The sequence below is a fragment of the Cydia amplana genome, chromosome 13 (assembly GCF_948474715.1).
Source record: "Cydia amplana chromosome 13, ilCydAmpl1.1, whole genome shotgun sequence".
Classification (NCBI taxonomy): domain Eukaryota; kingdom Metazoa; phylum Arthropoda; class Insecta; order Lepidoptera; family Tortricidae; genus Cydia; species Cydia amplana.
In genome coordinates, this window is record NC_086081.1 from 14,249,749 (window position 1) to 14,276,406 (window position 26,658).

At 35.1% G+C, this 26,658-nt stretch overlaps 1 protein-coding gene and 1 long non-coding RNA gene across 3 annotated transcripts in view; both read right to left on the minus strand.

The window, feature by feature from the left end:
* LOC134653614 (uncharacterized) overlaps positions 1 to 21,822 on the minus strand; it is a 356,188-nt gene extending 334,366 nt beyond the window's left edge. The window contains exon 1 of the long non-coding RNA XR_010097270.1: positions 21,753 to 21,822. This is a non-coding gene — a long non-coding RNA (uncharacterized LOC134653614). The remainder of the gene's footprint in view (positions 1 to 21,752) is intronic.
* LOC134653561 (connectin-like) overlaps positions 1 to 26,450 on the minus strand; it is a 116,017-nt gene extending 89,567 nt beyond the window's left edge. The window contains exon 1 of one of the 2 annotated variants that reach the window (XM_063508943.1): positions 26,186 to 26,450. The gene's annotated coding sequence lies outside the window, so the exon portion shown is untranslated. Of the gene's footprint in view, positions 1 to 26,122 lie in introns of both variants that reach the window. The other variant, XM_063508944.1, reaches the window with a different exon arrangement.
* Positions 26,451 to 26,658: the final 208 nt, after the last annotated feature.

The window sequence follows — 26,658 nt, forward strand, 5'->3', positions numbered from 1 at the left end:
TTTTAAGAGCTCTGCTCTTGTCGTTGGAGCAATCCGCAACTTATACTTCATAACCATCATAACTAACATGACAATTCGAGGTTTACTTACTTGATTTCGTTCCGATATGATACTGATCTGTCAGTGTCAATAGTTTCGTTTTTAGTTAAAGAAATGTCCCTGACACTGACAGATCGGGACCATATCAAATGAGCTCGAATAACTTAAACTAGGGTTGGTCTGTAAGTCAAACGGTAAGCAATTTGCTGACCTAAATAAAAACCCTTATACTTATATCAACAGTACCAACCCTTATACAAAATCAAGTAAATTATACAGTGCTGAACATTTACCAAACTAGTTGTCCAACTTTACCGTTTAAGGCAAACACACGTTAAACGTTATCCAACAATCTAATCTGTTTCGGCTACCAGCAAACCTCAAAGGAAATAAATGACGGGATGTCGTATCTCTACTCATACTCCATACAGACATATGACGTTTCGGTACGAAGCGGCCGTAGGAATGAAATTAGTGCCTGATTCAAGTACGTGGAGTCGGAACACAAATCGCGTTACCTCAAAATCTACAACTGATTTGCAAGTTGCGTCTACGCTTTATCTAAAGAAGTTTAGCTAATATGTTATGTATATACACTACCATAGTAATTGGCCTTTCCTAACAAATTAGAAAGAAAGAAGCTTATTTAAGCCTTATTATTAAGAGTGGCCAATTAGGTACTATGTTGTGGCCAATAACCATAGCAGTCTATTTAGGTCTCTGATTCTACCTAATATCGACACTACTGATTCTTGACACGTGTCACATTAATCCGCTTATACCTCAGAAAGCAATTGTTTCATATTGACTTTCATCCTTTCATTAGACGTTCAGATTAATAACGTAACTAAATAACTCGTCACCACGTTGTTAGCCGGCCCTGTTTTATATCCTTACCTATACCTATAAGGGAAACTCTATATCTACAACAACTACGTAAAATCGCGGCTTAATTTAGACTGATTAATGAAGACAATCACAGCTAAAGTAAATATGAACCCTATTAAAACGTCCTTACTTATTACTGTCCTACGAGTATAAATCCAATAAGTTAATTTTATTCCAGTACTAAAAAGGATTACTTATCAATTAAGGATATAAATGAGGACACGAAATATGACATTTAATTAAAGTATACTGAAATTACTAGAAAAAAAAAATCGTAAGCACAAACACATTAAGATAACATTATACAAAAATGTTGAATTTTCAATATTTTTTTGTAAATGAAATAAATAAAATATATATATATACGTTTTAACTGAATTAGATCTAGGTAGTTGTTAAGTTCGGTTTATTTGATTTTAACATAATGTCAACCGATATTAATTTGTATCAGCCGACATATTCGTAGGTGCATCAAAATTACATATATATAATTCAAACTCAAGTTATGAGGGTTCAAAAAAACGACGAAGCGCTTCGAGAAAAGGTAGGTAGTGCCCTTGCGCTTCGCTTTGCTCGTCTTGACGGGGGCACATCAGTGCAGTGCCCCCAAATAATTTTTCATGTTTTGGAAACTCTTCAAAATGAATAGGTACAGAATCTTTACAGCTCACAGAACTAATAGAAATCCGTTGAACAATGGAAGCGCATCATTTTCTTTAAAAATTTCAGAGAAAGTTTTTATTGCCCTTGAGTATATCGTCAGGTGACAAGCAAAAGTCACTAATTACTATAACATATTTAAACAAAAATCAACCTTCTTTTCGTACTAATATGGTTCACTATGGCTATAAACTTCTGGTGGTATTTAACTTTTGCTTGTCACCTGACAATATTTACCTACCCGCCCAAGCAAACAAAACCTAGTTTATCTTTTCCAATATCGTGCGGATATTACGTACCCTTTCAACAATCTGCTAGATAAAAGGATTTATCGTTTCCGGTCCGGGACAGGTTCATGAGGTCAGCTAAATGACCCATATATGATGATTAGATCACTTTTAGTCGCAAAATGATCTATTAGATATTTTGATCACTATTTGGGCGATTGACAGATTAGGAAGCATTCATTCAACTTAGTTCGGTGATTTGATATAGGCATTAAGAAATAACGTCATTGAATTTAAATGTAAAACTATAAAAAATATCACTACATAGTATAGTAACAAAGTCGCTTCCCGCTGTCTGTCTGTCCCTATGTATGCTTGGATATTTAGGATTACGCAACGGATTTCGATGCGTTTCTTTTAATAGATAGAGTGTTTCAAGAGGAAGGTTTATGTGTAATTTGTTAACCCGTACGAAGCCGGGGCCGGTCGCTAGTCTTAAATAAAACAAAAATTAAAAACTTAATAGTACTTCCCACCTACCTATTTAATTTTTTTCGTAATGAATTGCTGGTAATATTTTTTTGTGTAAATAAATTAAATACAACAGGGTCATTCCCGGTGAACCACCTTAAAAGCATAAATCGTTTAAACGTCTTGCAGACGGTCAAGCGATATCATAAAAGTGATGACTAATAGCATGGCATAATGTACATTATAGTACAATAATTAAATAGCTAATTGATAAATGTAAGCCCATACCTCATTGCTGTCATGCAACTTCACTGAGCCAACATTTGACAGCGCTGCCACCACCACGCATCCGCAGATACCATTCATAGAATTCATTCAAATGTTTACCGTATCCTCGCGTTACAAATTCCAAATTCAAACTGGTTCCAATGGCTGTTATACGCGGAACAGTGTTCGCCTTTAACTATCTGGACCGGTTAACGTCACGCCATTTTACGTCACACGACGTCGCTCGGCGTGGCTTGACGTCGTTGCAGATTGGCTTATGTCGGATTGGTTTTAGAAATCCTGTATAGCATGCATGTATTAAAGTTAACCTAATATGTTATATAGAAAGCAAGAGACATAGCCTAGTTTTAACAATAAACAAAGTAGGTACCTAATTAACTATTTTACTTGTTTTACTTTAGTTTAAGTATTTCTACTTAGTTTGATATGGGTGTACTGTTTACTGTACGTGTTGCCTGAAATTAAAACTTTTTTTTTCTTATTTCTGTCATGCATAATTATTTTATTGATTTTTGTCAGAACAAAATATTTCTAGTGGCATGACAGAAACTTTGTATTTGTAGTGTTTGTGTTATTGAGCTATAGTAGGGATGACGTAGTCTCGGGTTCACGGGTGGTGGGGCGACAGTCACGTGAGAGCCGTTGGTGAGAGCGGACGTGTCGATCCTAGCTACTGGTGACGTAACGAGCCATATACCTGTCTCCCTGTGTGTGAAAGTACTACATATGGCGACGAGAAAAAAGGTTTGTGGAAATATATATTTCGAGTAAAAACAAAAAAAAAAAATACAAAGGAAATGAGGGTGTTTCAATAAATACACTTATTTGTGTCAAGTAGATGTCTATCTATCATATGATGTCTAATTAACTACACGATCAGAGACCAATAGTAAGTAAGTAAATAACACGAATTTAAAGCATAATCAGTCGCTAAAATAAGTTGTAAAAAAAAATGTAGGTAGTTGAAGTAAACAAAGAAACTTATCTAAATCGTATCTATCAAGCGTATTTAGAGTTAGACGGATTGAGTACAGACACTGTCGCATTTCCAGTGTAGTAGAATTTTGAATACCTACGTAGATGGCTACGTCATCAATAGCTTTATTATACTGATAATAGACGCGTGCATGCATAATTTAACATTTTTTTCTATAGTGAAAGTTAATTCGTATTTGACCGTAATAAGTGGTTTGTTGTACCTACCTGCAAATATGTAACTATGCTGACAAGTACCTAAGTATATCTAATCAATTTTGGTAGTTTGTAAAATGAGATATAAATCTATATTGTTGTTCCTTTTGAGATTATGGATACAATATTCTGGTTGGAGTAATATTGTCGTACGAAAGTTACAATTTAAGTAGATATTGCGGTAACTTTATCTAAGCATTGAATAAGGGTATAAAAAGAACAGCGAACAATTGGTACTTATTTCTTTTATTTTAGAATACATATATTATGTAACTTGTTAATCTAACTTACCTTAAGCAAATACACTAAAGTAAAAAAATAATAATTGATAATCGTTACATAAAATAAAACAGTATTTATAGTAGGTACATTATTCAGTACTTAGATGGTGTAGGCAGTATGGGCCCTCATGAAATTGTAAACCATACGTAAATGGTTGTGGGCGGTATGGGCCTTCATGAAATTGTAAACCATGCGTACCTAAATGTGTTGTAGGCAGTACGGGCCTTCATGAAATTGCAAACCGTGCGTAAATGTGTGTGGGCAGTATGGGCCTTCATGAAATTGTAAACCATGCGTAAATATGTGTACCTAGGCAGTACGGGCCTCCATGAAATTGTAAACCGTGCGTAAATGTGTTCTGGGCAGTACGGGCCTTCATGAAATTGTAAACCGTGCGTAAATGTGTTCTGGGCAGTACGGGCCTTCATGAAATTGTAAACCGTGCGTAAATGTGTTCTGGGCAGTACGGGCCTTCATGAAATTGTAAACCGTGCGTAAATATGTTCTGGGCAGTACGGGCCTTCATAAAATTGTAAACCGTGCGTAAATGTGTTCTGGGCAGTACGGGTCTTCATGAAATTGTAAACCGTGCGTAAATGTGTTCTGGGCAGTACGGGCCTTCATGAAATTGTAAACCGTGCGTAAGTATGTATGTAGGCAGGGCGGGCCTTCATTAAATTGTAAACCGTGCGTAATATGCTATATATATATATATATATAGGCACTTACACCAATGTGAAAGAGTACGAATTTAGGCAGTATGAGCATACGTAACAAAATGTGAATCATACATATGTTTTATGGTATGTTGTCTAAGAAAAAATATTGACATTAGGAGATAGTGTCACTTTTGACAGAATAATTACAGAAGCTAATACACTAAAAGCGGTAGGGTATCAGCTGGAAGGATATGGACAAAACAAAAATGTGACAAATAACAATTCCGACGTTAATGCAATTTTGAATCGTTTAAGCAAATCGAGTTCGAATAAACCAAGAACGCAAAAATGTGGAAGGTGTGGCTATAATGCGCATACTTTACCAAATCAGGAATGTCCGGCAAAAAAATAAAATAAAAAATGTCACTCTTGTGAAAAAGTGGGACATTTTAGCGCGTTGTGTAGGAGTATACCTCAAAAACGAAAGATGGAAACCAGTATATAGGAAGATAGGAGAATTAAAAGAAGCAGGGGTGAAAAGAGAGTAATTTCTACTGATATGAAGCTAAAACAGTTGTTTTGTAGACTACATGCTGCTCGAATGAGTTCAGGTGATTCGTATGCTTGTATAAAAAAAATATATATTGTTTATTAAATTAAAATTACTGCATTGAGCAGTAAATATTCAGCTGTGGAAATAAAATTTGTATAAAAAATCGTTCACGGGAAGGTATTTACAGAAAATATGATTTTATAATTTAATCTGGAAAAAACAGTCTGGTTGACATTCTTTTCGAACTTAGGTACCTACTGTAAGGATACTGTGTGGTTTATATAGATTTTTAGTACTTATAAAACATTTTTCTAGATTAAATAAGCTAAGTGACTTTTAAAAGTATTTGTAATGATCGATCACGTGAATGGTCACGTGATCGATCCCTCCATCTTGAATATTGAACGATCATTCGGGGGGTGACGTTCGAACGATAAGGTCGATCAATATTAAAAATGGTAGAAGGTATTTGAATTGTGAGCAGGTCAGTTCGTTTTGTTTTGTGAGAACCCGAGATAATAATTATAGTATGTGTCTAAGTGTATACCTACTGTCGCGTGCGTGTGGTTAATCAGGCTCAAAGAGATTATATTCATTGTGCCAAATAAATGTATTTTTATCACACATACCGTTGTTTTAATAAAATGATTAGACCTCTTATATCTCAGAAGTGAGGATAGGCGAGTATTTTTACAAATCACTCGTTTATCCCGCCTGCAAAAGTTAATTAATCGGCCCTGGCACAATGAATACAATAATGACACATAACAATTAAATGATATTGTTTTTGTTGACCACTTATTTTGACTAAATATTTTTTTAGTGTGAGGTTCGTGCTCACACTTAAATAATGATAGCTTAATACAACTAGGAAAGTAAACGAAATAATAAAATAATGTAAGGTAATAACAATTTGAGTCGTTTTGATTTCGTGATCTCAAATTTGTTTACGTGAGAAATATATTATGAAACGAGTGCATGCATACGTTAAAACGTATTGTCCTGTTCTGAGCTGTTTTGACAAAAAACAACAGTTACAAGTTTTACACTACAAAGATAATTATAATTTCCAATACCTAAGGTTGGGTGTTGCATTCTATTAAATACCTATTTACTTTATTACCTATACAATGTATTTCAATTGCGACGGTCAGATTTAATAATGTTTTGATTGGTTCGCAATTAAGTGTTTATTCTTATCTTAGTGTAGGTACTTGTAAATATAATTATATTTTCAAGTTTTGCCTAAAACTAGATGCGTGATGATATGCTAATAAGGCAATGCAATATAACTTCCCATTCTCTTTCCCTTTTCGTTTTTCTTTTATTCTTCGAATTACATTGAGTTTGAGTATGCACGTGTTACATTCATGTGAACAAGTCTATATTTATAATAGTTGTTTATTCAAATAATGACCAGATTATAAGTATAAAGAAACTAAACGATATGGTAAATGAAGAAATAAATCCTTATAATAGATTCATGCTTAAATACTTCGTAAATGGTACGGATAATTAAATTTTAATGTAACCATGATGAGGAGAATTTAAAATCATTTTTATAAAATAAATAATGAACCCGTTTCGACGCGCCCTGCGACGCGACGTTGCTTCAGGCTGCTGAAAAACACTGATAATTGATGAAAATTTAGAATTTTTGATACAGTGAAGATAATTATTAGAATCGGCCTGAAATATGTCTGGTTGATGAAAATAACTGAAATTTGTAAAAGTTTCAATTCTACATTAATGTAGAGCTTCATTAGAAACGACCTGAAACGATATTTCAGGCTGCTGAAAGCAGCTGAAACTTGTTATAACTACAAATCAATCAATCAATCAATCATTTATTTATTGCACCATGGTTACAACAAGAGATGTTACAACATTTATACAAGTAAGTACCTCATGGACCCTAAAAGGGTATGACAAACATTTCCTTAAACTAAGATTTATAATATTTACATATGTCATGCAATAAAGCACAAAAAGTAACATCGTATTAAATTATATAAATAGAACTAATAAATTACATATTAAAGCTATCTGCGAAGAAATCATTAATAGAATAATACACTTTTCTCGCAAGGAACCATTTCAATCTTTTTGCGTATGTTGTATCCCTTTCCTCTGCCTTTATAAAGTCTGGAATATGATTGTAGCATTTAGCTGCTGCATAAAGAGGGCTTTTTCCTATATATTTGTAATTTAGGCGCGGGTAGCTCAAGTTTGTATTTTAGCCTTCGATTTGGCAGCTGTTTGAACAAGTGTATGTTTTTTTTGACATAAATACATAATTCTAAAATATAAAGACATGGCAGCGTAAGTATGCCGTGCTCAAAAAAATGTGGCTTGCAGCTATCGGGTTCTTGGATACCCACCAATGCACGAACGCATTTCTTTTGATATTGTGTAGAACTTCATTAGAAACAACCTGTAAAGATCTTTCAGGCCCCTGAAAACTCCCTGAACTTAGTGAAAATTCAATAAATTGGCAGGGATGATAATATTTCGGGTTGTTAGAACCTGTTGGAAATGCTGATATTACGGGTTTAAATCGTGTTAGACATCAAGGTACTTAACTGACATCAAGGTACTTTGTCAGCTGATAGAGCTCTTTTAAAAAAAAACAACGTGTACTATTCTAATCATATTTTTAACCATATAGTGCAAGATGACGCTACAATATCGTAATGTTTGTAAGGACGGTTAAAAATTGGAAGGAGCGGCGATAATTAACCGTACAAATATAAGTTTGGCTTATTATTAACGGGGCAACTGAAATATTAAACAGGAACTTTCATTGGGCATACAATAATATTATTTGGCTGTGCATTAATAGTTTAGAGCCAATAAGTTATATTAGTCTCAAATATAAGCATGATAATTATTAAAAAAAAAAAACTGGCAGCAAAATCAAGCCACCAAAAAAAAACATATAGGGAACTTGAAGTGATAGGTTGGCGTCTAAAATAATAACTAAAATATTGCAAAGCGATATACTTATAGTCGAAATCCCTAATCATGAAACACCTAATGGCCATTGTACCATTAGGTCTTTAAATTTTTAATTACTTATTTCAATAGTTACCACTGTATTCTGCCAGAGTAGGTGCGACGACGAGCGAGGCGAGGAGGAGCATGTTAGGTTGACTGTGTAGTCAGTGTAGAGGTAGTAACCAAACAAAATATTTTAAAAGAACTTCATTTTTGAATTAATAGATAGCCATTTTCTTTTTAAAATGTGCTTCATAAAATGGTCTCCAGATGCCAAATAAATAATTGGTACCTGTCTAAAAGTAAACAAAAAGCTGTAACAGTAATAAAATACAACTCGTATTGATATATTTTAAGGCTCCCTTTTTGTTGCCAATCTATTAATTTAGTACCCATTTCTATTTTTTAAACTACCCAAATTTGATTAATTAGATGACCGGTTAAATACGTGCCCATAAGTTTCAGTGATGGACGTAATCATAATCATAATCGTTTATTGCAGCCATGGTATTAAAAAAATGTTCTTATTTAGTCAGTACGTACATGGACAGTAAATGACGATAAGGTCAGCGATGGTGGGTGCAGAGAGATCTTCTTCTTCTGTTGTCATGCCCTAGCGGGCGTCGGTGGCCACCTTTGCAAAGTCGTTTCTATTCTTGGCCAGTCTTGTTAGCGTGGCCGCGTCTTTGATGTTTGTCCATTTTTTAATGGCAGGCAGAAAGATGCGAAGTTCAGATCTTAATGTCACAGAAGTGGACGTCAACGAATGTGAGATTCGGGAACGTCCAACGCGTAAGTCATCTGGCATGCCAAGTGAGGGAGCGGAAGGGAGCCTAAAAGGTAGGCAAAGCCGCAAACACTTGCTGCATGCGATGCCAAGTGAGGGAGCGGAAGGGAGCCTGAAAGGAAGGCAAAGCCGCAAACACTTGCTGCATGATGAAGAATATGATCGCGATTTACGGCTTGAGAGAGATTCATGTTCGCGAACACGAAATTTGGGCGGCTACAATGGTAGTGCCTCTTGGCGCCGCCGCTCGCGCGGGGAATCTGTTAGAGATTGCCACGGTGGACCGTCAAGCCACATTCCGCGCAGTAGAAGCACGTCACCATATGTGGACGCACGAGCCCGACGGAAATTGCGGAGGTCGCAGAATTCCTCTTATGAAGACAACGAGGATAATTATATATAAGCACCCACGACATCATGTGAGTCCCAAGACGGTATGGACGCATGGAGAGAAATAGGCAATATATTTATAATAACAGTTCTGATGATGACTATCGCATAACGTCTGGACATAAAAGGTTATATATACTCTCACTCTCCGAGCGTCGATCGGTTCAAAAAAAATTCCCAAACATAGTCTTAATTAACGGCGTGATAGCTAGTGTTGAGTCGCTCACTCGTGAGGCACCTCATTTGTACCACTCATTTTGTTAATTTGTCGCAGTACTTCGTACCGCAAAAATGTCTTACTTCACTCCTCTATTCATTTTACTTGATTCTAAAATTATCTTTCTCCTAAAAGTTCTATTCTTAACCTTCAGAATTGCACTTCAATTAAATGTTACTATTTATTTATTTATAAAGGAAGTGATGAATACATAAATATGTATATACATTAAATATTTTTGTCGCCGTTGGAATTAATGGAATAGTCGACGCTGAAAATATGCTAGTACCTCACCTCATTTGAAGTAAGACATTGTAACACCTCATTTTAGAAAATGAGGTACTCATACAAACTCATTTTAAATTGATGTCCTACCCATCACTAGTGATAGCGTAAGTAAACTACCCGAATTTGGTGAAAATGTTATAAGTAAATTTTTGAACACCATAAAAGATATGAAAGGCAGTTTATCTTCTAAATTGTCGTTAAATAATGTTCACGAGTCCGATCCAATGTAGAAAGATTAAACCATTCTTACATGGCTTACAAAGTAGAGGAGTGCTGAGATTTACGGGTGGACAGAGAAAGAGATTATACATTTTACGCTTCCGAAACTTACAGGCCCTGCTAAATCTTTGTACCAGGATCCTAGCACTGTCCTCTACACGTGGTCGGAGTAGAAAAAGAAACTTGTAGAATCTTTCCCATGTTGTGATGATTACGCGGAACTTTTAACAACTATGCTCTCCAAGAAAGCTAAATATGGAGATTCACTTGAGCACTATTACTATATGACAAAGTTATATTTATTAAACAGATTTTGTATTAAGGGTTGGAAAGCTGTTGTTGACTGCTTGTTAGATGGTATAGAGGACCGTGCTTTCGTGAACCTGAAGAGGGTCTTAAGTATTTAGAAACAGTTAAGGTGGGGTTTAACAGAGAAATAGGTCAAAAATTTGATAAGCAGGGACAAGATAGGAAATAGTTAGATAACCCTACTATAAAACAATCGGATTAACCCTCTAATAAAATTGTTTGTCATAATTGTAACGAGGAAGAACACAAAAGTTTCCTGGGTAAAAAGACAGCGGACCTGTGGGAAGCTAGGTCATCTTCCAGTGTTCTGTAGGTAGTAGTAGAGAAACAATTCCAAATATAACTATTATCGATATCCTGATAAAAAAAAAATACATACAAATCTTTTGTGTTTTGTCAATTGGGTAGTGCGTTAACTCTAAATAGAAAACCGACGGGAATAAATTGAATTAAATTTTGACACTAGCAACCTGCCTGTAACGGTAGGTGTAGCTGGCCGCGTAAAGCGATAATTAGGTAAGACAAAAGCTAACGTGACCGTACAGGAATAAAAAAAAAAGTTGATGTTATGATTACCTATATTATTATATATTTTATTAATCAAGCAACATGGCACAACATAAAAAAAAAAATTAAAATTACAAATTAAATTAAAAATACAGAATAGATTAAATTAAGATGTTACCTACTAAAATACGTAAGATTTAGATTTAAGGGAAACATGTCATAAAAATAAAATAATAAAAATAATAACAATTAAGATATATGGGGAAGAGGATCTTTATTGAACAAAATTATAATTATAAATACAGAGGTTACACTAAAAATTAAGATTGAATACAAGGAAATTATGGCTACTTATGAAAGATTATAATATATTGTACAAGTCAATATAACGATAGGTGGATTGACTCTAAAGCTATTTATAGGCTTGGCAAGCTTCTTTAGCAGGTTTGTACGTGACTTAGCTGTGATACGCAGACCACTGACAGACATGCTGAAGAAAGGCAATGAATGGAAGTGACCAGAATCAGTGACCAGGATGATGCATTCAACTCATTAAAGGGAAAACTAATATCTAGATCTATTCTCAATATTTATGACCCGAAACGTAAGACTCAGTTGCTTTTCCAAAAAAAAAAGTGACGAAGGCCCTTTTAAGCCAGTCTCGTACTTTAGCCGGAAAACTAAACCAGATAAGCAACGTTCGCATTCATTTGAACTAGAGACCTTCACGGTGATTACCTCCTTGTTATAAATGACAGCTTTTCTAAATTCATTAACATCTAGCCTGTTCGAAATACAAAGACCTCAACAACGGTGAAGGTCTTCCGCGACTACATGAGCTATTTTGGAACACCCGTTAGATTAATCACGGACCTAGTGAGCGTTAGGAGAGAAGTGCCGAGTGGTGGTAAATCAAAATTGGGTAGCAAATACCAGGGACCGTATAGGATTATTAGATGCCTTCCTAACGACCGCTAAGTAGTCGAAGATACACCACTAACACGGAAAAGGGCAACCATCGTTATGAAAACATAAGTGCGATAAATAAATTAAAATCTTGGTTGTGTTTGATAACAAGCATGGTAAAGTAAGTAAGTAGTTCCGAATTTGGCAGTGACGACACCGAAAGTCCAAATGGGTCTGAGTAATCATCATGGCTAATTTGCATGGCTGTTAGTCTAGGATCTAGGACATAGGTAATTTAGATAAATTGATAATTTTTTAATTAATATTGCACTATTGTAAGTTCGAATTTTCAATTGTATCTGTATCTGTAATTAGGTAGAGGTGTGTGTGTACTAATAGAAATCCTAAAATATAATAACATTATGTTGTTTGATTATTATGTGTTATATAAGTGCAATTGATTAGGCTTTCTTGACGTTGTTCAATGAGTTCATTAAAAATAATTAAATGAATGCTAATAAATAAAGTGATCATATAAATTCGTATAACTTAGTTAAAATATACTTTATTTTGTAATATACTGTTATAAAACCAGTATATCTAACATTTAATCGAATGGTAATTGTAGATGAGCAAAGGGACTTGCTCTAGCAGGATGGCCGAGCTGTAAGGATACTGTGTGGTTTATATAGATTTTTAGTACTTATAAAACATTTTTCTAGATTAAATAAGCTAAGTGACTTTTAAAAGTATTTGTAATGATCGATCACGTGAATGGTCACGTGATCGATCCCTCCATCTTGAATATTGAACGATCATTCGGGGGGTGACGTTCGAACGATAAGGTCGATCAATATTAAAAATGGTAGAAGGTATTTGAATTGTGAGCAGGTCAGTTCGTTTTGTTTTGTGAGAACCCGAGATAATAATTATAGTATGTGTCTAAGTGTATACCTACTGTCGCGTGCGTGTGGTTAATCAGGCTCAAAGAGATTATATTCATTGTGCCAAATAAATGTATTTTTATCACACATACCGTTGTTTTAATAAAATGATTAGACCTCTTATACTACGTACAGTGAGCTGCGAAATCGCATGGAAAAATTATGAATTAACTCATTGATAAAGGCGCCATGCACTTTTGTGGCTGATGGTACGTTAGTAAAATTCTAATTTACTTCTTATTACATAGAGTTCATAGTATTTGGGCCCGATTCTGATTTTGAAGTAGACATCTACTAGATATATTTTAGACATCACCAAGATACGATAACGATATTTTTAAGATACTCTTGAACGATTGTCACAATGTCTAAAACGTCTCGTAATGTATTTTTAGATCTCAAACCATTTTGAAACGATCTTAAAACGATAATTTAACGTAAAAGTGACATTGGTTGCCCGAATTGAGCTGCAAAAGATATCTAGTTGAAATCTAAACTAGTTGGTATCTAGTACATATCGTATCATTCTCTTGAACGGATCTTGTTTTCCGTATACCGCGGTTTGTCATTATTCGTTATGTGTTATTTAGAATATTCGATATCCTAAATATCGAAGAACTTCCGCTGCTCAAATGCTAATATGGCGAATGGCGAATAGTCATATCATACTAAAAAGTTTACAGTCGCATACAACTTTTGTTTTCGGACGTTATAATCTCGTAAAACATTTCCCAGCAGTTGGCTACTCGCATGCGCGTGAGAGAGCTCGAAAACATCAGTGTGACGTGACCATAACCTATGTGTAATTGGAGAGCTCATTTAGGCATACCGGTTTTTCTAGCCCTTGACTCGCGCAGGATGTCAGCGATTTTAATATTTTTTCAAGAATTGATTAGAGCGTCATTCAATGTTGAGTAGCTGTACTAGAATAGGGTTAGGCGAACTTTAGTGAAATAAAATAAAAGCCGAGGTATATGTAGTCAAGATAAATAAAAACACCTGCTGAATTCGAACGTCAGAATTTAAAATAAAAAAATAAAATAAAAATAAAATAAAAATTAAACTATATCGCGGTAGACCCGTTTGTGTAATTAAATATGTGTACATAACGCGAGAGTTCTGAAGTGTAATACCTGCCGAACTATTTTTCAATAGACACCATTAATAGAAGGTGACAAAGAGTAAAGAAATGGAAAAGTATTCAAGAGATGGAAAATCAAATAAATTGAAGGAAATATAAAACTCAATCAAAATGAACTGGAAGAAAAGGAAATAATAAAATTAAAATTATATATACGAACGTAAACTAATAAAGAACTTGTGTTTAGTGATGTAAATGTTAACGGATTTCTTTCAATAAAATTGTAATAAGGAAGGGATGTAGTGTTTGTGTTATTGAGTTAAGTAGGGATGACGTAGTCTCGGGTTCACGGGTGGTGGGGCGACAGTCACGTGAGAGCCGTTGGTGAGAGCGGACGTGTCGATCCTAGCTACTGGTGACGTAACGAGCCATATACCTGTCTCCCTGTGTGTGAAAGTACTACAGTATTGTTTTTATGTTGATAACATTTTTATATTGATAATTTCACATGATTGCTAAAAGAAAGCTTGAACTTATCATTTCTCAACAGTATAGTATAATTAATATTAATTATCGTCCGGCAACCGAAATCGGTATAAAAATAAAGAAAAGTTTTATTAAACATCACGAAAATGATATCACTTAACAATTAAATGCGCTCCAGAAAGTTCTGTCGTAACAGAATCCAAGCAGCCCAAATAGCCCGCCATCAAAAAAGATCTAATTGACTTCGCGCCACCAAAAAAACAGTTGGCTAAGTGATGGCCATTCATCCATCGCTCACGTAACCCAACATTGTTCCCTTTCCGTTCGGCCATTTGCTGGGACTAGGGAGGGGCCGTGGTGAGTTTGTTACCAGTTAAATATTACTGTATCTAACATAGTACGTTAGTTAGTACCAGTTAAATATTACTTTAACTAAGATACTGCGGAGTAGGCTTGTGTCGGTCGCGAACTAAGAACTGTTAAGAATGAAATCCCGTGGAGGACCGAAACGAACTAAATCTTTTTGCGCGCTCTATAGGTCTCGGGGTGTCGGTCTTTAGGTCTTTTAGTTCAGTGGGAATGGAGACCGCTTGACTGAGTGAAACGGAAAACGGTCGGAACGAAACGGTTCACAATGTCAGTGGCACAAGTGCGAACGAGATGAAAGAATTACGTGACACGCCAAATCCCGAAAAGTTTGAAGGAAAATCAAATATTTTTCTATATATTTAAATTTTTTTATTGTGTTAACGTGTTTAAATGTATCGACCTAATCATATCGTACAAATTGAATTATATTTAGTTACCAAAGATTGGGACAAAATAAAGTGTAAAACCGATTCCTATTCATTCCCGGCTCTCAACAAGTTCAACGACCGAACTGAACTAAAGGAACTAAAAGAGCGAACTAGTTCGTTCGACCGATTGACCGAGAGCGGAGCGCTCTCTGTAGTGAACGAACAGGCACAAGCCTACAGCGGAGTTAGCCGCAACCACGACCAGTGAAACCTGCCGAAACGTCGGTAAATAAAGGTAATAAAATAAATTTCGCGATCGCGTCTATAAATGTGAGCATCGTCTATAAATTACGAGTACGTTACTATGTACGAATCTACCTTGCGAACCCCAATCGACAGACAATTTTCACAATAGGTACTTATGTTGAAAGCAACCAGCAACACATAAATAATATCTTTGTCCTAGTTAAATCTCTGTCCAAGCTGAAACAGAAACGCTTCGCTCGCGTTTTGAGCGCGTGCTTCAAGAGTACTGAAAAAAAGCATGTTGTATTTCGTTATTAAACAGAAGTTGACAATTTATGCTCCGTTGTTTAACGTGTACAATTTAATCACATAATTATACGTAGATAATTTTATTTCAGTTTTAAATTACGGTTAACACTAGTTAACGAATATAGTGCGTCAAGCTAATCTTGTCAGTAGCAATGTACTGCAAATTAAAGTAGGGTAACACCATGTAACAATCAAAGAGCAGAATTGCGCTAAGAAAAGCAGCAATGTACATCGAACCAAAACGTGTTTATTTTTCCGCCCTTCATACGTCAGTTCGAGTGAATTATCATAACCTCAAATTTTAGTAATGTTTACCGTCAAAGAGCATGATTGTACATTGTAGGCACCTTAGCTTTGCTTGAGGTCATGCATAATCTTGGTATTTAATGGTGACAGCAGAAATTTCTCTTGAAATAGAAACGATTCAGAATGTAAACAATAAGATGATGGCTGTCATTCACGATCCACATTCCACAGATAACACACAGATGACACGCGATTTTGGAATTATTCGAACACAGTGTTGCTAACCCGCGATTTTTCAAATTTGCCGCCGTTTACTACTGACAAGATTTGGTTGATCCAGTATAACAATATTACAGACTAAAATCACATCTTTAAATGAAATTATTGTAACAGAACAACACTAGTTCCAACTATTCGGTTGCCTATGGACGTGAAAAACTCGAACAAATTCCAACGAGCTCTCTCAACTCGAAAGGTCATTTCGTTATCCAATTCGTTGGGACTTACTACTTTTCGGTTCTGAGCGGTAACGCAGGCGGAACAATTTTGTTAAGAGTGGCCGAGTTACGTTACATTGTTATGAGTTATGTGTAATGTGATTGCGGATAGCTTTTGAGTTCTGTTTGCAGGCAGAGAGTATGTTCGATACATAGAAACGACACTTTTAAAATAATTAAAATTAATGTATTTTTTATAGGTATAACATTTATTTTGTTGTGTTGTGCATTAGGTACTGAATTAAATATTTTATACGACTAAAATAGGTATTCCAAACTTCACAAAGATTTAATAGGAAATAATAGGTCACGTGGCTTAGAGCTAGTTATTGATATATGCGGAAATAATACTGTCGCTAATCTTTTTTGTTGCTTATCATATCTAAATATTGAGCGCAAAAATGGCAAAAGAAAAACGAATTTACAAATAAATTAAAATACGTATTTCGAGATGGAGAGATAAATTTCTTTTCACTCTTTGATTTTGTGACTCTAACGACTCACCTAAAGCCGAAAAGGTGAATAAACCTACTGTTTACTTACATCAATACCTGTAAACGTTACCCTTTTTTTGCAAATATTGTTTGTTTGTTTGAGTTGCCAAAGAAACGCATAAAATCACATGTAGTTCGGCTACAGAAACGTTATACTAAATTCTTTGGGTAGATAATATACCTAAAGTTATACTAAATTCTTTGGGTAGGTAATAATTATAAGGATCTACAATCTTAGTTATTTCCTGAACTTTCGCGTATAACATTTCTAGCACAATCCTTTAACTTATACACCTATTAAAGATGGCCACTTTCTGTGTTACTTCAACTAAGTTCTGATTTATTGCTAGTTCTGAAAAGTTTAATGCTAACATGCCATGATATCTTTTGTACCAAACTTCATACAGTTCACGCTCTGTTCTATCGGCTGTATAAAATGTAAATGTAATATTTGTGACCCATAACCATGGGACGTTGACAAATGAAATCGAATTCATATCTTGCAGGTTTATAATATATAAAAGGAATATACATTAATAATTATGAGATATAATTATATTGTTATTTTTTACATGAAATATAGTATAATTAAATTTGAATTAAAGTTTATTCCTGCGAAGCAAGAAGCTTTTCGGGTAACAGCCTCCTCCAGAGAGAGCCAGTTAGATATCTATGTCTTATACTGTTAGAGTCCCTATGCACCAGCAACTTTTGCAAGTCTTCCTTAGAAGATTGAGCTATAAGATGTTTATGTCAACGTTACTCAGTTTTTCTTTAGCAAGAACAATGCCGTCCTCAAAACGTCGGAGTAACGGTAATTTGAAAGCATATAAATAAACGCAATTAAGTCCTGTTAAAGTAAATAAAACATGAGGTCTTCCTTCTTTGAATTTGTCTATTGGTCCGGGTACATAGTAATTTGGTTTGTCCATCTTTTGTCAGACATCCTTGCGAGCCAAGAAACTTACAAATGTAATTACATATACACCGCTGTACAACAAAAAATAACTATACAGGGTGTTGTATTTTTACGTATAGGCATATAGGTAATATATATTTATCTATGTTACTTGTTGAGGCCTAGGCTCCTTTCTAGTGGTGCAGGGATGCCTAAGTGGATCTTCAATGAAGACTTATTATTTTAACGTGTGTACAAAGATTTATTTTAAAAATTAAATTAATACAGTACAACTACAAGTACAGTTTGCCGTTCAATAGATTTTGGAAGATTGCCGTTGGCTGCTGGCGGCGGACGTTATATACGCATCCGATCGTTGACGATCTTCGAATTTCGGAGGCAATCGGCCGTCCGTGACGTCACATAGGATGCGTTCTGAACATTACTTTTTCAAAAATTTGGTTTGTTTTTAAAAACTAGCCAAGAGAAATCCTTTATAATTTCAGGATTTTCTACACAGCACAGAACTTGGCACCCATAGAGATAGATCTCAATTCTTTTGTCGGCGAGTCAACAACGACACAAATTCTTAATACCTATTGAACTTGGCTTTCATTTCACATTTATGTTTTTGTTGGGATATCATTACTTTTTGTACAGAAATTACTATAGTATTCATCATGAAAGCAGTTTACCTAAGCTGAAAAGGAAACCCTCGCTATCGCGCGGTTAATTGTCAAAAAGTTTCGGTTTTCAGATTTTTCCCTCTATACGCACCTAATAGTCTACCTTCAGTCATGCCAAATATCAAGTTTCTAAGTCATCTAGAAGTAGGTTAGGTTTTTGGTCTATAAGTATTAATATTTTTTTTTCCACCGAAATATCAATAAATTCCAGTTTTCAGATTTTCCCTCTATATGCACCTAATAGTCTACCTTGATGCCAAATATCAAGTTTCTAAGTCATCTAGAAGTGGGTTAGGTTTTTGGTCTATAAGTATTAATTTTTTTTCCACCGAAATATCAATAAATCCCAGTTTTCAGATTTTTCCCTCTATATGCACCTAATAGTCTACCTTGATGCCAAATATCAAGTTTCTAAGTCATCTAGAAGTGGGTTAGGTTTTTGCTCTATAAGTATTAATACATTTTTTTTCCATCGAAATATCAATAATTTCCAGTTTTCAGATTTTTCCCTCTATATGCACCTAATAGTCTACCTTGATGCCAAATATCAAGTTTCTGAGTCATCTAGAAGTAGGTTAGGTTTTTGGTCTATAAGTATTTTTTTTTCCACCGAAATATCAATAAATTCCAGTTTTCAGATTTTGCCCTCTATATGCACCTAATAGTCTACCTTGATGCCAAATATCAAGTTTCTAGGTCATCTGGAAGGGGGTTAGGTTTTTGATCTATATGTCAGTCAGTCACAAAAATGCCGGTTTTTAAACGTTAATTTATCAATAACTGTTTGAGCTATGTTTATGAAATTTTGTATTTTGTACAAGCTAAGGGACTTGAATACATGTGCCAAATTTCATATGTGTAGGTTAAGTAGGTTTCAAGTTGTGAAGGGGTCAAAAGTAGCTCGAAATGGTTCGTGTAATATTACACACGGTTGCTGCGTCGCCAGTTCCTTTTTCTTTGAACTTGGCTGGACACGCTGCCGCGTGTCTAGATTTGGTTTGTCCATCTTTTGTCAGACATCCTTGCGAGCCAAGAAACTTACAAATGTAATTACATATACACCGCTGTACAACAAAAAATAACTATACAGGGTGTTTCCTGTAACACGAGCAATAAATTAAACTGTAGGCTGTACTCCTTAAACTGACCAACAGTTGTTCAGCAACTTTTGAAAATAACTCTTGTTTTGATTTTTATTATACCTTTAAGTTTATTCTACGACGCGATGTATTGCAAATTTTGTTATGTTTAAAGCGTGACAAGCAACGTCAAACACACTGATGTCAGCGTACATTGAAGGCAATATTTATTTTGTAGTAAATAGAGGAAGTCTAAAGGATTCATATTTTTTTAAAGTTGCTGAACAAATGTTGGTCAGTTTGAGGAGTACAGCCATTAGTTTAATTTATTGCTCCTGTTACAGCGGGCTCAGCACGGTTTCATTTTTATCGACTGTCACCATGCCCGTCACTTTCGCACTTACATACTTGCTAGAACGTGACAGGCATGGTGATAAACGATAAATATACGACCATGCTACTGGGCAGGAAGCACCCTGTATATTATTTTATCAAGTTAGAATTATAAGTCCGAATGCCACCCATTTTCGCTGGTCGCCTTATCAGCTGAGTACGTTTTAATGCTAGAAAACCATCTCATTTTACCTTTTTGACCGCACACTGTCCGATCGAATAAAAGAGACGTTAGAACGTAAGGTGACACTTAAAGTGATTGTTTGTCTTCTGAGGGTTGTTTACAAAAATAATACAGAACGTGTGAAAGAAATTGTGGAAAAATACTCTAAAGTGTCGTTCAATAGAACTTGCTAACTATGTAAACAAAAGTTACTAGTAAATTGACGTTCAGTGTCAATTTTAGTATGGCGGTTTGTTTACATGGTTAGCTAGTTCTATTGAATGACACTTTAGAGTCGTCTAATCAGAGTTTAAAAAAGTGTAGTGTTGGTAAGTGATAAAGCATGTTTGTGGTAAAATGGTTTTCATTCATCATAATCGATACTGATAGCCTAAAAACACGTAATAAGTTTTCACAATGAATGGGAGAAGTCGGTTATAACTTAAGACGAAATTGTAACACTACTTATAAAACTGTAATTAAACTAATCTTAAATTAAAATAAGACTAAATAAAACTATGTAAAATCTAAAAAAGCGGCCAAGTGCGAGTCGGACTCGCCCATGAAGGGTTCCGTATTTAGGCGATTTATGACGTATTAAAAAAAAACTACTTACTAGATCTCGTTCAAACCAATTTTCGGTGGAAGTTTACACGGTAATGTACATCATATATTTTTTTTAGTTTTATCATTCTGTTATTTTAGAAGTTACAGGGGGGGGGGACACACATTTTACCACTTTGGAAGTGTCTCTCGCGCAAACTATTCAGTTTAGACAAAAAGCGGCCAAGTGCGAGTCGGACTCGCCCATGAAGGGTTCCGTATTTAGGCGATTTATGACGTATAAAAAAAAACTACTTACTAGATCTCGTTCAAACCAATTTTCGGTGGAAGTTTACATGATAATGTACATCATATATTTTTTTTAGTTTTATCATTCTCTTATTTTAGAAGTTACAGGGGGGGGGGGGGACACACATTTTACCATTTTGGAAGTGTCTCTCGCGCAAACTATTCAGTTTAGAAAAAAATGATATTAGAAACCTCAATATCATTTTTGAAGACCTATCCATAGATACCCCACACGTATGGGTTTGATGAAAAAAAAATTTTTGAGTTTCAGTTTGAAGTATGGGGAACCCCAAAAATTTATTGTTTTTTTTTTCTATTTTTGTGTGAAAATCTTAATGCGGTTTACAGAATACACCTACTTACCAAGTTTCAACAGTATAGTTCTTATAGTTTCGGAGAAAAGTGGCTGTGACATACGGACGGACAGACAGACGGACAGACAGACAGACAGACATGACGAATCTATAAGGGTTCCGTTTTTTGCCATTTGGCTACGGAACCCTAAAAATGATATTAGAAACCTCAATATCATTTTTGAAGACCTATCCATAGATACCCCACACGTATAGGTTTGATGAAAAAAAAATTTAGAGTTTCAGTTCTAAGTATAGGGAACCCCAAAAATTTATTGTTTTTTTTTTCTATTTTTGTGTGAAAATCTTAATGCGGTTCACAGAATACATCTACTTACCAAGTTTCAACAGTATAGTTCTTATAGTTTCGGAGAAAAGTGACTGTGACATACACGGACAGACGGACAGACAAGACAGACAGACAGACATGACGAATCTATAAGGGTTCCGTTTTTTGCCATTTGGCTACGGAACCCTAAAAAGGGCCCCTGAGGCATAGGCACCGAAAATGCTGGCAGCATTTCCTCGCTGGGTTGTTAAACTATATTTAGTTGGGCAAACCAATTTGTAAGTCAGTAAGAACTAGGAAAACTATACACTATGCTCAACAACATAAGACTTTCTGGTCGGTGCTACATCTATTGTCAAGTAGCAGTACTGATCGTTCCTCTACTCGATGCTAGATGTAGACACTGAAATTAATAGTGTTTTTGGTACCAAAACTGATGTATGGAGTGAGGAATCTATGTATTTTTTCTCTATGGTTTGTATGGAGAAACGGGTCATCCACTATCCTAGCTCTTAAACACGTCACTTAAATGTTATGCACATTTTTGGGCTTGACCTCTCAACCCGGCCATTAGTAACTGCTCCCAAACTCCCAAGGGGAGTAATGCGCATTTCGGGACGAGGGCGGCGGATGCCACTCGGTTTTCCATATGTCGGCGATATTGGCAAGTACGTCATAATTATGTCGTCGATCGTCATCAGTTTATAGGTTTAAGGTTCCGTCACACAGGCGCGTTTTCCGGGCGGGGCGTGAGCGGGGCGCGCCGCTTTACTACATAGTATAAAACAAAGTCGCTTCCCGCTGTCTGTCTGTCTGTATGTATGTATGCTTAGATCTTTAAAACTGCGCCACGGATTTGGATGCGGTTTTTAGGGTTCCGTAGCCAAATGGCAAAAAACGGAACCCTTATAGATTCGTCATGTCTGTCTGTCTGTCTGTCCGTCTGTCCGTGTATGTCACAGTCACTTTTCTCCGAAACTATAAGAACTATACTGTTGAAACTTGGTAAGTAGATGTATTCTGTGAACCGCATTAAGATTTTCACACAAAAATAGAAAAAAAACAATAAATTTTTGGGGTTCCCTATACTTAGAACTGAAACTCAAATTTTTTTTTTCATCAAACCTATACGTGTGGGGTATCTAGGTCTTCAAAAATGATATTGAGGTTTCTAATATCATTTTTTTCTAAACTGAATAGTTTGCGCGAGAGACACTTCCAAAGTGGTAAAATGTGTCCCCCCCCCCTGTAACTTCTAAAATAACAGAATGATAAAACTAAAAAAAATACTGATGATGACTAATGATGTACATTACCGTGTAAACTTCCACCGAAAATTGGTTTGAACGAGATCTAGTAAGTAGTTTTTTTTTAATACGTCATAAATCGCCTAAATACGGAACCCTTCATGGGCGAGTCCGACTCGCACTTGGCCGCTTTTTTTTTAATAGATAGAGTGATTGAAGAGGAACGTTTTTGTACATATAATTTGTCAACCCGTGCGAAGCCGGGGCGGGTCGCTAGTTTACACATAAAACGCTCACGCCCCGCTCACGCCCCGCCCGGAAAACGAACTTGTGTAACGGAATCTTACAAGGATTATCAATGTTTTACTTTACTTAACACGTTTGTCGGCGACCCGCTATAGGCATACAAATATGGGTTATTTCGTTATCGGCTACGCTCGTAGCGCGTAGCTCGCACTGGCACTGAATGTGTTAAAGTAGTTATTTCTAGATACACGAGCTTATCCTTCAGTGTTTGAAAGGAACGTAAGCCAAATAGATCTCGGATTATCAATACCTCTATACGTAGTTGCGTCCAAATCTAGCGAATATGCTGCGTAGTTTGCTATAAATCGAGCGCTTTATGCGAGACTTGCACGAGTTTTGCTAATTAGATGCGCAATCTGACGAGAACATGCGCAAATGACATATTTACATCTATAGATTTATAATAAGGTACCTACGAAAAATTTGAACCAACGAAGTGAATTCTTATTTGTGTTTTTCCAGCAGAGACAACTTATGCTTCATGTGCAATAAGGACTATTTCATCATAATCATCATTGCACTAGACGCATTAAAAAAAAATAAGTTGTTATGGAAAGCCACATTTATTTAACTTAGCTTACCTACAAAACACTATCAGGAAAACAGCTAAACAAGTGTAGAAAGGTATACAAGCGTACAAAACGAAATATACTAAGGATAAAGGGTAGTTTTTCTCGGAAAATCGAAAAATCTCGTGGGAAATGCAGAATGTCCCTAAAGACGGCAAAAAGAAGAGCGTTTCTGTAGTCGTCTTTTAAAATGAAATTACTTCAAGAAAATGTGAAAGAGAAGTTTATCTTTGTAGAAAAGTTTTCAATGATGTTACTTAGATTATTAAATGAGATTTTATATTGGATAAGTACTATTTTGGATTATAATGAAAATGGCGAAAATGTGTCATACAAGGAAGAAAATACTGTACAAGTGCTAATGTAAGGTAAAATAGATAAAACATCTTAATGGTTCTTTCATAATTTCTAATATTTTTTAAAGTTAAGTATTTTGACTACATCATACGAGTACCTAGTATGCTATTTCAAAATATAAATTCAGAAAAACAGTTTCAATTTTTATTTAACCATGTAAAGGCCTGTAAGATAACAAATATAAAGATACGCTTTTTATTTAAATATATAGGTATATGAATTAAATATATTTATTACTGCTTATTTAATCCAAAAACGTAAATCGTAAAAACTAGTGCGTACGCCAATTCTTGGGATTAGTTGCCAAGCGGACCCCAGGCTCCCATGAGCCGTGGAAGTGTCGGAATAATGCGAGGAGACGATGACTGCTTACCTATAGTTCGTTTTTTTAGCATTACCTATAGAAAGAACTTGAAAGAAGGTAAGCGATCTTGACATGTCTTTTAATTGAATAACGCTTTTTAAAAATCTGTACCTATTACTTATGAAAGCAGAAGAATATAAATGATCGTTTTAGATTCATAATTGTTACATATTTGCCGTAACTTATTTTTAAAATGTGTTTTTCAATTAAAAGACACATCATGATTGTTTACCTTATTTCTAATGCAAAAAAAAACGAACTATAGTGCTTATTTAACCCAAACGCATACCAGGTAGATTTGCAAAAAAAATTACGTAATTAAGCTTAGTTAAGAACAAGTGATTAGTCTTAAGTTAAGTGATTCATTTGTGTTACGAAAAATAATCATGTGAATCATATTGTGTCGTATTTACGTACTAAATTCATACACTTATAAGTCTATAACATACGCAAAAACACTTTCATGCATATAAATTAAATAGAAATGGCTTAATTGTCGTAACATAATGGAATCAATTAACTTCAAACTAATTACAGGTCCTTAACTATGTAGAATTATTTTGCCATTCACTCAATTTCAGTATTCGTATTTTCGCATAAGAAAGGGAAGAGCATATTCAGTATACATATGTATTTTTTTTTATACATATGGGTAGAAATAAATATATCTGTATAATGTAAATAAAAATATCTAGGCACTGAAATTTATTATATATAATCGTTAAAATAGTTGAATATCCATACAGAGTGTTTATTTAGTCACGCGCTTCGAAATCGCAAAAAATATTAATCTCCCATAGAAAATGTCAAGACCAGACAGCCAAAATGTATGAAACAGACAATTGCTTTTCGCGATTTGGGTTGGTTCCATAGTAAAAATTGCTCAGTATGATCTATATATTCACCCAGTTAAATATTGCAGGTGACTAAATAAACATCCTGTATAGGTGCAATTAATAGTTTGCGTAAAAGCACGAGAATAATTTAATACTTAAAAAAAAAACTTCACTTTTAGACGTTCTTAGAACTAATATAGGTATATTTCATGCGTGTGTTATAATACAGGCTAAATATTTTATAAAACGGTTTAATAATATGCTAATTAAGTCAAATAATTAATAGTCACAAAAAACCGTACAAAAGAGCCTTGTACTAAATAACCACGTTAATTGGAGACGGCGAAGTGATGTTCAGTCATGCTGACAACTTTCACGAGCTTTTTATTTCCATTCTAGCCCCTTTCATCTTTATGAAATATAAAATAATAACGTTTATTTTGAAATTATTAAAAGGTGTTAGGTAATAAAAGTGGCTCTTAAATTTTATTTTAGACATAAGTTTTCCTTTTAAGTGTACCTAGATCTTGGCATCTTAAAGCTTTTTGTTGTATCTAGATAAAAGCCACTTTATTAATTAAGGTTTTAAATTTTAGATGAAAAAATATATTAAGAATTTACCCATTTAAATATTAAGCCGCTATTTCAAGGCGCAAATACATTTATGTATGCACACTTAACAAAGAAATTCCATTAAAAAAATGTTTTTCATCATAAAATTCCCAAGTTTTATCATCACAATGCGTTAATAAGCCCTCACGCCGCTTTGTTGACAAAACCCGTGAAAAACTCGAGAGAATTCAAAAGCTTACGACAATTATGGCCAGCACTTCCACAGGACACCGATTAAAAAAACAATGGAACACCGCACTCACCGTTTTTTTTTAAATCACATTTGCCGCGCAAAGCGCAGATTGGAACGTCACTGACACAACACGGCCGTTCTGTACGGAGGTTCGCGGGGTACTGAATTCGCGCAGTCTCCGAGTCATAACTGTACCAAACCCGTAGCTCTTAACGTAGAGGTGCTACGAACAAAGTGAATTTAATGTTAAGCTTAAATTATTTGGAAGGCTATAGTTAATGCCGTCGATCTATTTTGCATACTTTGATGACAAGGTTAACGAAGTGTTCGTATTCTGACTTGGCTTGGTACCTCTTTTGAACTGAAATTGGTTTGATTAATTAAAATTTCCATGGACAAGAGAAGTGTAGGGGCTCGATTCGGATTTTGAACTAGATATCTATTAGACATCACCAAGATACGACAACGATATTTTTAAGATCTAGCCTGTCAAATTTGACATTTCCGCGATTCCGGAGATACTCTTGAACGATTTCCACAGTA